Source organism: Anser anser, assembly GCF_964211835.1.
Source record: "Anser anser genome assembly, chromosome: 2".
Classification (NCBI taxonomy): domain Eukaryota; kingdom Metazoa; phylum Chordata; class Aves; order Anseriformes; family Anatidae; genus Anser; species Anser anser.
The window spans coordinates 12,804,780-12,816,386 of NC_139721.1; positions in this window are offsets into that span (position 1 = coordinate 12,804,780).

Genomic DNA, 11,607 nt, shown 5'->3' on the forward strand with positions numbered 1-11,607 from the left:
CTGTCTTTCTAGGTGCAGTCACTTCCTTTGTAATTCAGTGAGCTTTTATATTTACTTTGGGTCTGTGGTGTCGGGCAGGGAAAGGGGGAGAGGCTGGAAACACCAGGAATGAGGGCATGAGGCAGGAGAGGGCTGCTGATGGGAGACAGAAAGCAAGGACCAACAGCGGAGAGGAGATTGAAGCAGAATCCCTTCTACCAGGAAAACAAAGTCCTTGTTTTATTTCTAATTGCCATCATTCATTTTCTGAAGCTGTGACATCCACTGGAACAGAGAACAAAGGTTGTGGGCTGAACAAAGGTTCATTCTTGTTTTCAGCTCTTACTGGAGGTGACTTGGCTTCTGCTTTCTTCTTGGAGATCTGAGGTCCAAGCTCTTTTGGTAAGGCTGTGAAGAGCTAAAAGGGAGTCCAGAAGCACAAGTTGAATGTGGATTAGGACTATGTTCTGACTATAGCAGTACAGGAATCAGGATATCTGCAGAGACCTCATGTCCCTGAGCTAACGGGGTTAACTGTTAAATTTCCAGTCTCTGGGAGTTGCTAGCTGCTTTATGTTTACCCCTTAAAGTACATTATAAAACATTACCTTAGCTCATTAGAAATTATTTCTTCTACCTGGAAAAATGACATTTCTCTTGTACACCTTTCACAAGGAATGCCACTCAGTGATTTGGGCACAAGGCAAAGCACAAGGAAATAAGGGAAACCGAGATAAGAAAATGCCTCAGAGATGAAGCCAACACCAGAGGCCACTGTCCAGCCCCCATTCCCACTCTGAAGAGACAATGCACCTGGAGACTCAATATCTAGAGTTGTCTTGAGGACCTGCTCAAGCAGGCAGTTAGAGGACAGCCACAGACACCTGGATGGGCTTCATGCAGAACATACAAGCACCCCAACCTAGCATTTAATAATCAGCTTTGCACTGAGACCTGGTGAAGGTGGCCCACACCAGTTCTCCCAGATGATGTGCATGCTCTGAGGGTGGTCTTTGCCTGCCTGTGCACAGCTCTGAAGTATCCAGGTTGGGATCGTCTGCTCCAGACCATAGCTGGCAGCCAGGGTTAGTTTAAGCCTAGGAAAACCTTTCACCTCTTGGCTTTCCCTTTGTTTCCCTTCTTTTCTCTCTCCTGAGGTAGGAGTTTTATTGGAGACAAGTAAGAGGTGAGGGAAAAGAGTGAGGGTAGTCCAGCGGCTCATATAGGGAGCCCCTTCATTACTGTAGTGCTGAAAAATGTTACTGAAGTGGCCAGCTCCAGGGGGTATATGAGGATAAAGATCTTAGCTGGAAGACTGCTTCCCACCGATTCCCAGAAATTAATAGAATTTAGGGAGTAATCAAGTACATTCAGTGCCTTATGTCACGGCGTATCTTACATAGCAAAGGGGATCTTGTTATGCTTTGTGCTGCAATGTCCAACACACTTCAGTTCAACACCTCTCTTTGCTTATTAACATCACATCAGAGAAAGAGCACTGCTACGTCAGCCTGGGGCCAAAAGTTGTTGGCTCTGATTTCAGAGCAGTCCTTTTATGTGGGGAGGGTGTGGTGACCTATGGGCGAAAGCACCTTTAGAAGCCTTGAGACCTAAGTTCAGCCTTGCAACACATATACCATTTTCCCCCTCTGCTTTTCCAGCATCTGACCCAAGAGTAGAAGAGTACCTGGACACCAAGGAGTAAGGTGTTGGCAGCTCGGGTGGTGCCTGTATCCAGTCCTTCTGCCATGCTGGCCTCTGAAACTGGCAGGTATTGCCTGATGGGCTGCCTGGGCTCTGTCAGGCTTTTGACTCGTGTTGTGCAGCTTTTTTTTTTTTTTTTTTTTCCAGGAAACTCCAAGCACCCAGTGGAACAGGACCTGTAATTACTCCTCTTTGCTAACAGCAGCCCTGGATGTTGGTTTGCTTCTGGGTTATACCATAGCGGGACAGTGTTGACTGCTTTTGGGGGGATTGTATACTGTTAATTTATCTAAGTGCACGTTCATGTTATAAAACCAGCAGAAACCACCCAGAAGCTGTGTGAAACTGTTTTATGGTACATCTCAGACAGACTGAACTCATCATGGCCAGGAAGAAGAAGCTGAAGGTATTGATGGTCAGAAGACAACATCTGGATGCTCCTTAGACTTCTTTTGGCATATAAAGTCTTTAGAGTGAAAACAGATTTTACTCTAAGGCTGATTTTTGTCCAGAGGAAACATCACCTACATAAGTTATGCTAAAAACTTCCCTTCTGGGATGCAATCCCTGAACCTCAGGCCAAGCTACTTGTGCTCAGACTGCTCAGGGCATTTGATTCCTCCACGGTACTATCCATTCTGCTTCACACTTTGCTCTGGGTCTCCTGCAGGATCCGTGTTGTATCCTCTAAGACAAAATGATGATGTGTAGATATATATATATAGGTATTCCCCCATGTGAATTTATCGTTTCCGTGACAATGAGGGCCATGCTGGAGCTTGCCAAAAATATGCTGTGGGATGTAAATAAGGGATTGTGCTACATGCCCTGGGGTGTGACATGAAGGTGCACAGCTGGCTGAAAAACACTGCAGGACTTTGTAAGACATGGGAAACGAACCTCCTGAAACCTCATCCGTTATACCGATTGGGAGGGGTCCTTAGTTTCAAGCACCTCCAGTTCTACAACCCACATGTTTTTTTTCCACCTGATTCAATGCAAAAGAGAACTGGTGAGTAAACCTGAACTTAGGCAGGTTGTGTAATATGGTGTCTAAAAAAGAGCTGGGGAGCTCTCTTGCTTGCTCTGAGGAGCAATGCAGGGTGAGTATGGATACATCTATCCATAGGATACATCCTGTGCACCAGGCAATAAATCACACATCCTGCAGGTGAAAGCTGGCTGAGTTGTCACAGTCACCATACAGCAGCACCTGGACATCCCTGTGAAAGTGGTTTGTCAGCAGCAGGGTCCTGTAGCTCAGCCTTGCTGCTGTGGATGCCTGGTTTCTGTGCTCAGCAATAGGTCTGGATAGAGCATTTCACAGGCATTCCCTCAGATGGACAGGACCCAGCTGAACTAGCGGTTCAGACTCAATGTAAGGACATAAAACCAGATATGAGAAAAACAGCCAGAGAAAACAGCAGTCTAGCTGTGTTTTGTCTCACATGGTGCCAAATGGACACAGCTAGGGAATTATACAAAATAGGGCAAAAATAGAGATATTTTTTCAAATATTTTTCCAGTCTTCAGCAATTTATAAGCTTGGGCCTGCCAAGCCAGAGGTGCCGTCTGTATATTTAATTGCCTTTGATGGCTTTCTTTCCTATGAATCTCTCCAGCCTCCTTGTAAAGACATGTGATCACCTGTGATACCCATGGGAAGTTGCTCTGCAGATTGAACAGCTTCTGGTGTGAGGAAAAATGTTCTTCATTTGGTCTGAAACTGCTTCCCAATAATTTCATTTCATGTCTTCTATGTCTTGTATTGCAACAGGCAGCAGATATTCAGTCCTCATTCATCCTCTCCCTGATTTTATAGAGCTCCGTGAAATCTCCCTCTGGTTGTATTTGTCCAGGAAGACGACTCCCACCTCACTTTGGTGGTGTTTGTACAGAAAGTGTCCTGTGCAGCCTGGATGCCTTTTATTATTGTCTGTTATCCTTTTCTGAACCTTTTCCAGTTTAATATATCCTTCTGTGCCTGTGATGTCAGGAGACCACGCTATTCAACATTCAGGCCGCAGATGCATAGACACACACGGTGGCAGAATAATGGGTTCTTACCTGCTTTTTCCTAACAATTCCTAAAACTTTCTTTTTAACAGACTGTTGCACTAAGATATTTTTTTTTTTCATGGGACTACCCAGTTATAAGACAGCTGCTGTCTGCTCTCAAGAATCGGGAGATTTCGGCCACTAGCTCTAATTAATATAAAACATCCATTGCAAAAATATTTTTACAAAGAAAATGCAAGATAACAAAATAACTAACTAGTAAGTTCACTTTTTTTTTTTTTTTTTTTTAATAGGAGAACCAGATGACTCAGGTAGAGAAGAGAATGACCAATCAGCCATCAGTGCAAAACTACAAATTGCTGGAGTGTAGATACCTTGCAACTGAGATTAAACAAGCAGCAATTAATCAAAATGGATTTCCTTGATCATATATCTTTCATCTTCTTCTTGAAATATAAACTTTTGAAATTATTTGACTTGAGAAGGAGCGGTCACTGGGGTGTTGAGATGTCAACTTATGACACGTGATTTTCCAACAAAGGTTCTTTATTTTAAACAGATGTACAGAAAGTAACAAAAAATAAACTCACAGACACTGGTTATGGAAGTGGGTAAAATACTGGCATGGCTTCTTTGAACAACTTCACAACTGCTTTTCAGAAATCCTGAGCTTGGAATTCCCATTTTAGCTCTTCCCACCTGCCACACCCCTACCACAGCAGGCCAGATGAGGATACCTGATCCTCATCCCTGTTTCCCTAAATTTTGAAGAAACTTTCATTTCTAGGTGATGGGAACACCGTGCACTTTTGACGACAACAAACTGACCGTCAAGTACAGCTGTGCTGGTCGATTTGTGTCAAGGATGAAACCAGAAATTATTTAGGAGTGTAACCACGATGCAGTGGCATTTCTTTGTGCTCAGCAGGGCAGATGTAGCAGAGCTACGTTTAGCTCAGCCAGCTGAAGTCCACGTAGAAGCCTGTGGTCATGCAAGCTTCTATAGTAGTTGCACAAGGTTCTGCAGTGTGTTTGCCAGCAGGAAGTTTTCCAGCACTGCTTGCTTAAAGCTCACAAGTAGGATTACAAGCTGCGCTTGGAACTCGGAACTGCTTCAGGGACACCCTTGTAGGCAGGGACTGCTAGGCAGCGATGCTCTGGGGACTACCGTTGGACCTCTGGGGTGCACACATCTGCTTTAAAGCACTCAGCAGAGTGCCTGTGTTGCCTGTGCTCTCTGCCAGCTGGTCACAGAGCAGGAAGCTGGGCAGCCACATTAACAGGGTGCTCAACCTGAAGCAATAAAGCCATGCTGAGCAATAAGGTATAATAACTCCGGGCCAGCATTAGGATAACACAGCTATATGGTTTCTGGACCACAGCTGGCTTGCATCCGGCTGGCTCACAGCGTGCACAGAGCTGCACACAGCTGCTGCCATTCTTTGCACGTCACTTGTATAAAAGGATCTCCCGAAAGCTCAAAATTAGCTAAAGCTCATTGCAAGCACTCTAATCAGAGCTAGTTACAGTCTGGCTTTGAATGAACCCTGCTAGTTTTAGCTCATAATCTCTGAGCACTAAATACTCCATCTGTTCCGAGCTTTTCAACCTTTCAGGAGGGTACAGGGTCCTTTAGTTTCAACCCACAGGACAAAGCTCTGCTGAGGAGTTTTTCTTCCCCTATGAGTCAGGTCTCCATGAGGGTTAAGCCCATGGACCTGTGCTTCACACCATCAGCTGGTGTGATAGGAGTTTTGCTCTATCGGACAGAGCAAATGATGGACACCATCTCAGCTGCAGGAAGAGGTGAACTGAGGCAGGAGGGAGTAAATAGCATGGTGAATCACCCTGATGAATGGTGAATTTTTATTGAAAAACCCTGAGTTTACTCTTGCCTTACAGGCTGTCTATTGAACATAAAAAAAATAAGGCTGTTAAAGGGACCACTTGAACTCGTAAAAAATCTACATTGATTAACTACAGTTTAGTTATTATTACTATTAACAGATATTAGTCTTTCAAAGATCTTCTCAGGATGTTCCTTTGTATGTTTCCCCTCTACTCTGCCCTTGTGAGGGTCCACCTGGAGTGCTGCATCCAGGTCTGGGGCTCCCAGCACAAGAAGGAGGCAGACCTGCTAGGGCAGGTCAAGAGGATGGCTGTGAAGTTAGAGTGCTGGAGCACCTCTCCTATGAAAAAAGGCTGAGAGAGCTGGGGATGTTCAGCCTGCAGAAGAGAAGGCTCCAGGGTGACCTCACTGCAGTTTTCAATACTTTAAGGGGCTTCTACAAAAGATGGAGAGCAAGATGTTGAGAAGCAGCAGACACTGTTTTGACAAAGAAATTGGTAGGAACCATGCAGGCAAATGGGGAGCACTTGCATTCCTGACAGAGCTACTCCAACCTGCACTGTGTTTTTATGTGCAGGGTTTTCTAAGCAGTTTGGAAGCTTTCTATGTGCTAAATTTATCAATTGCTATTTTTATACCAGTAACTGCATTTATATTATAAAAGGTGTTTTATGTTTTTCTGGGTGTTTTGCAAAGGAATTAGTAGGCTTACACTCTTGAAAAAGATCTTTAATTCATGAAGTGTCCAGTTCTGTTGGTTTTCTACAGAGAACTTGTGTTGAGGGCCTGGAAGTTCTGGCAGCATTCAAAATCATTGACAATATTTGAAATATCATCTTTATAAAGTTTCGGCCGTGGTTATATGGCAAGGCAGTGGCCAAACCCAGAAGAGTCCCTTCGTGTGAACAGCGGGTTGCCTTTCTAAATGGGATATGTCCTGTAAAGACTGATAACCATTTTACTTCCACTCCTGGAAGCTGGTTTACTGGGGAAAAGGGACTTGGAGGGCTGTATCCCCTGGTTCTTCTGCCCCTTTCCTCCACTAGTACTGCCCAGCCCTGAGTGCCTTCCCCATTTTTTTTTGTGATGTGATTTCACTGGCTGGCTTCTGCCTGCTCTGAGGCAGGGTCATGTCACACCAGCCCAGGGCTGGCACTGCTGCTGCTTTGCACGTTCAAGGGACCTTTACTCCCAGGCAGCTGCTGAGACCAGAGTCTGGGCTTTTTTTGTGTGTGTGTGTCCAGCCTTGCTTCTCCATCCCATGCAAACTTTTAACAAGGAGAAGGTGAGAAAGGTGGCAACCAGGGGACAGTGATGGAGATGTGCCAAGTGCAGTTCATCCTGCTAGCAAGTGTCAGCAAACTTGGCTGGCATGTCTCACCTTCCTGGAGATCACCCCATGCATACTGGTCAGGCAGCTTCTCCCCGTGCTAACGTTTACGACTGAAAGGGATCATGTTGAGCATGTTTGTAATTGATTTAGGACTGTTGTGTGACAAAACACAATAGCTTTATATGAGGCTTTAATATAAATCTCTTGCACTAGCAGAGCCCAGTAATTAAATCAATATACAAGCAAGGCTGGAGAAGCACTATGAAAAAAGTTTGGTTCCAGGTTAAATACGAAACAGATGTTCCCTGACCCTCTCCCATTCCCACCCTGTCGCCTCCCCCTTTGTCCGTGCAAACAGCAGGCAGAAATGCTCCTAGTTTAAAAAGAAGGGAAAAAGGGGAAAAATAAAAAGCAATTGCATGATTTTTTGGCAGTGTTAACAATGAGCTGCTGATAGTTGAGAGCAACGCATCACATGTGTTAGGGCAAATGGCAGTGACTCAGAAAGGGTTGGGAGGGGGTGAGAGAGGCAAGGAAGGAGGCGAGCAGAGCCCTTTGGGAACTGTTCCTCTCACCCAAAGTTTGCAAAAGGGGACTGGGGAGCTGGTGATGGCTGTATCCAGAGCTACAGCAGGAATGTGCAGAGGGCAGACTGCCAGGATGGTCCCAGGTCATGAAAGGGAAGTCAAAGCATAATCTTCTCGCAAGAAACATCTCCTGTGGTAGCTCTGTCAGAAAATGTTGGAGGTGCCAAAGGGCTGAGGGTGTCAGGCTGGGCTCACCCCACAGATGAGGAGCTCTGTTATGAGTCTAGTGGACCCTGTCCAAGAGTGGGCAGAAAACATTGAGGAAGCTGGTGAACATCAGTGATGGGCCCTGTTTTGGGAGCGTATAAGCAGATGAAATTGTCCTCTCTACATGCAGGGGCGTGAGTAGGAAATCTGAGCGTCATGTTTTGGATATCCAAGAAGGACAGAGCTTTGAAACATTTTTGTAAAGTTTCCAAAAGCACAGGAGCAGTAGTGTAAGAGCTACAGTTGGATTGTTTCCTGTTCCCAGTTTTTGAGTGACACAGTCAGTCTCGGTAAAGTGATGCAATCCCTGCTGGATATTCCCGAGGCTGCTTTGCTTGGCTGTCTCTGGAGCAGGCTCTTTTTCTCTTAACAGTCTCTTTGTCTGAGTAGCTCCCAGCAATCTTTATTTTCCTTGGTTCCTTCTGAAGCCCAGGATCAATGTGTCTCCACTGCCATGGAGATGGTATGTCAAAGCCCTACCAGCCTTAGAGTGTGATAAGTAGGGCTGACCCATAACCTTCTCAGCTCCCACTGTTGATCCCTTTTGCAGTGCAGACAGTGAAACTTTTCCAACAGTAGGAAGAAAACTATAAGAATAAGCACCTATTTTGCTTGAGAGACAGCTAGCAGCTGCTCTTTACCCTTCTTAGACTTGCATTACTGTGCTTAGACCTATGGCCTATGGCCTGGAGTAATACAGGCAAAATCAGTCTATCCTCAGTTCACATTTGGGGGTCAGCACAGATTTACTTTGCTAGTTCAGGCATGTTATTTTCCTTGCCGCAATCTCTTGCTCACATGGAATGGTACCACTCTACAGCAGCAGGATAAGAACTTCGGATATCTGCTTCCCAGAACAACTAGTCAGATTGATCTACATCTGTGAAGGGCTCCACAAACTTCAGATCTACGTGTTCTATGGTTAAAGACTGTTTGAATTGTGATCTTTCTATTCACTACTGTGATTAGAGGATAGGGAAACAATGGTATTAAGGAATTTGATGGAGGAGGGCAGAGGGAACAAAGAGTCAACATAACGTCAGTGAATTGTGAAATATGCATAAGTAGATTGAAAGGAATGGGGTCATTGTCCAAAACTATATCCTCCTGGAAGGTGATTTATTCTCATTTCAAGTTACAAAAGGGGCAAAAAGGCTTAACACTGTACCTTACCTATCATAAGTGACACTTTTCACCACTCTATGTTGGATGTTTTATATGCTGAAATATTCTCAGGAATAGTTCATGCTGGTGTTAGACTGATCAAGCCAAACTACTTTAAAAATAGATTAGGTAGCTTTTGCTTCTTCTGTGTGCTTTCTGGCTGGGAAGAACCTCTTGGATCATCAGAGAAGGATATCATTCTTTTTCTTTTTCTTTTTCTTTTTTTTTTTTTTTGTGACATTTCAGACCCTTGTGTCTCCTCTAGGAAGCTTTTCCTAATGCCTTTCCCATTGTATGCATGTGATTTCAGTTGTTTTGCACAAAAAAGTGACATCAATCAGTTAAGAATATATTAGAAATCATAAAACACAAGTTCTAAAAACCAAAGACACAAGAAGATCCAGCTTTAAGGATATTAGAAACAAGCTAGAAAATCAAAACTTTCCCCAAAACAGGATTTATCATCATCACATGAAAATCACACATCTACTAAGACATTAAATAGATTCCCAGGATCCTGGGTATAATGCAGTACAGCTGGAATTTACTAAGTTCAAAAAGGAACCTAAAAGACTCTGCAGAGGAAAGAGAGGAAGTCCACCACAAACCACCACGTTTTGAATTAGCATCTCAGTAGCAGTATCTCTGAATAGAGGGTTTCCCCATTTGATCAGTCAAGGCTGATTTTACATCACCACAAACATCCATAACCATTTTTGTTCCCTGGGAAAAATTTAGGTAAACTTCAGATGTCTCAATCAAAATCCTCTTTTCCTTTTTCTGCCTTCTTTTCTAATGGGGAGAACAATTTTGCGTGTCAATTTTTCTCCACCTAGGTGGTCTTGAGTTAAATATTTTTTTTTGCATTCAAAGTGTCCTGTCTCAAGTTGTTTCTAACACTCTTCTCCATAACATAACACGCTTACAGACTGACCCCCTATCCTGTGAAAATCATTGATTTTCATAGGGCTTGGATCATGCTGTTAGTGAATAAACCATGTCCAGAAAGCTGCATTTTAATGTTAGGACACTGAGAATTTTGGAAAGCCATGAAAATAATGAGTCCATTGACAAGATGAGCAGCATGAGACTTACAGAACATAGAGCCTGATGACAAGATCCAGCTCTGCCTGAATACGAAGTGCAGGGAGAGCTGTCTGAACAGTTTCTCAAGTGCCTTCCTTCACTGTGTGAGTTGAGAGAAAGGATGCACTGTTTGTAAAATGATCATGAAATCAGCTGCAGTCTTTTCTGTCTCCTAGAGAAAATTTCAGCAATGGCTTCCTATTAATCAAATGGATAATGCTAACAGAAATTAACTACCAAAAAAGCATTCTGCAATTGTCCTAGTTGCCATCAGAGAGAAGGTCTCAGCAGATGCGTCATCTTATAAGGAGCTGGAAATAAGGAACTGGAGTACCATGTTCCTTCTGTACCTCCATTAAGTTCAGTATGCTCCAATGTCATGAAACTAGAAGGAACTTTACTTTTCCTTTGCCCAGGGAGGTGATGGAGTCACTGTCCCTGGTGTTGTTTACAGAAAGCTTGGATGGGGTGCTTAGGAACAAGGTTTAGTGGGTGATATTGGTAGCAGGGGGATGGTTGGACCAGATCATTTTGGAGGTATTTTCTAATCTTAATGATTCTGTGATTATTTGTTTCACAGTTGTCTTTAACACACTTGCACAATCCATCCAGGGCTTGCTATTTTATAAAAGTATGAGAAAAATGTATCCCTAAAAATTCTGTTGATATATACATATATAAATGCATACATGTATCTGTATATTAGAATATTTCATATTCCTCTCATCTGGGATTAACATCAAATAAAAGTATCTCTCATTCAGGTGTCTAAAATTTAAACCCTAAAATCCTGATCAGTGTCTGCTACAATTTTTTCAGACATCCCCTGAAAATACCATTTAATTTCTTACTAAACAGATATTTACTGCATACAAAACCAACTGCAAACACCGTTGATATATATGGCATTTGGAATACTCTGAGTAACTTTCAGACAAAAGCTGCTAATTATAAACCTGGCTAGTGTTTCTAAGATGGATGTTTCATGAGGTTTGATATAGTACCTAAATGTACCTAAATGTCTCTCTATATAGACATATATAGACATATATAGTACCTATAGTACCTAAATGTCTTTAACAAACAGTCCTCCATGTTTCTTCCTCAGAGACAATTGTTTTGGAGTGAGCAGTTCTTCCATAAAATTTTCTGTGTCACCTGGGCCTAAGGAAAATGGCACCTCTCCAACATGTTCGGGGTCCAATTAGAGATCAAACAATGAGGAGGGCTCTGTGTCTAGCCCTCACCTGGTTATCAGCAGTTGTTGAACCAGAAAACTCCATCCCATATCGAGAGTGGCCTGTCCCTCTCATCAGGCAAGTGTCTTGGTCTTGTGTATGGTATTTTTAACCTCTACATATTTTAACAACCTCTGCCCTATACTCTTGTTGGCATGCCTTTTGGAAGGGTGGCAAAAAAATTTCGTTGCCAAATGTGGTTACAAGTGTTAACTCAAAGGTTTCGTATTTGGAGGCTGGTATGGGAATACACTTCAGAAATTAATCCAAACTGTAAATTAAATAGAAAAAAATTTCCACAATGCAATTTCTGTGAGACTCATTTCTCACTTGTCACGTGAATAAACAAACAAACAAACAAACAAACAAACAAAACAGAGCTGATTTTTTCTATTTTTTCAGCATAACTGTCTTTCCTGCTTTAACTTTCGACCTGGCTAA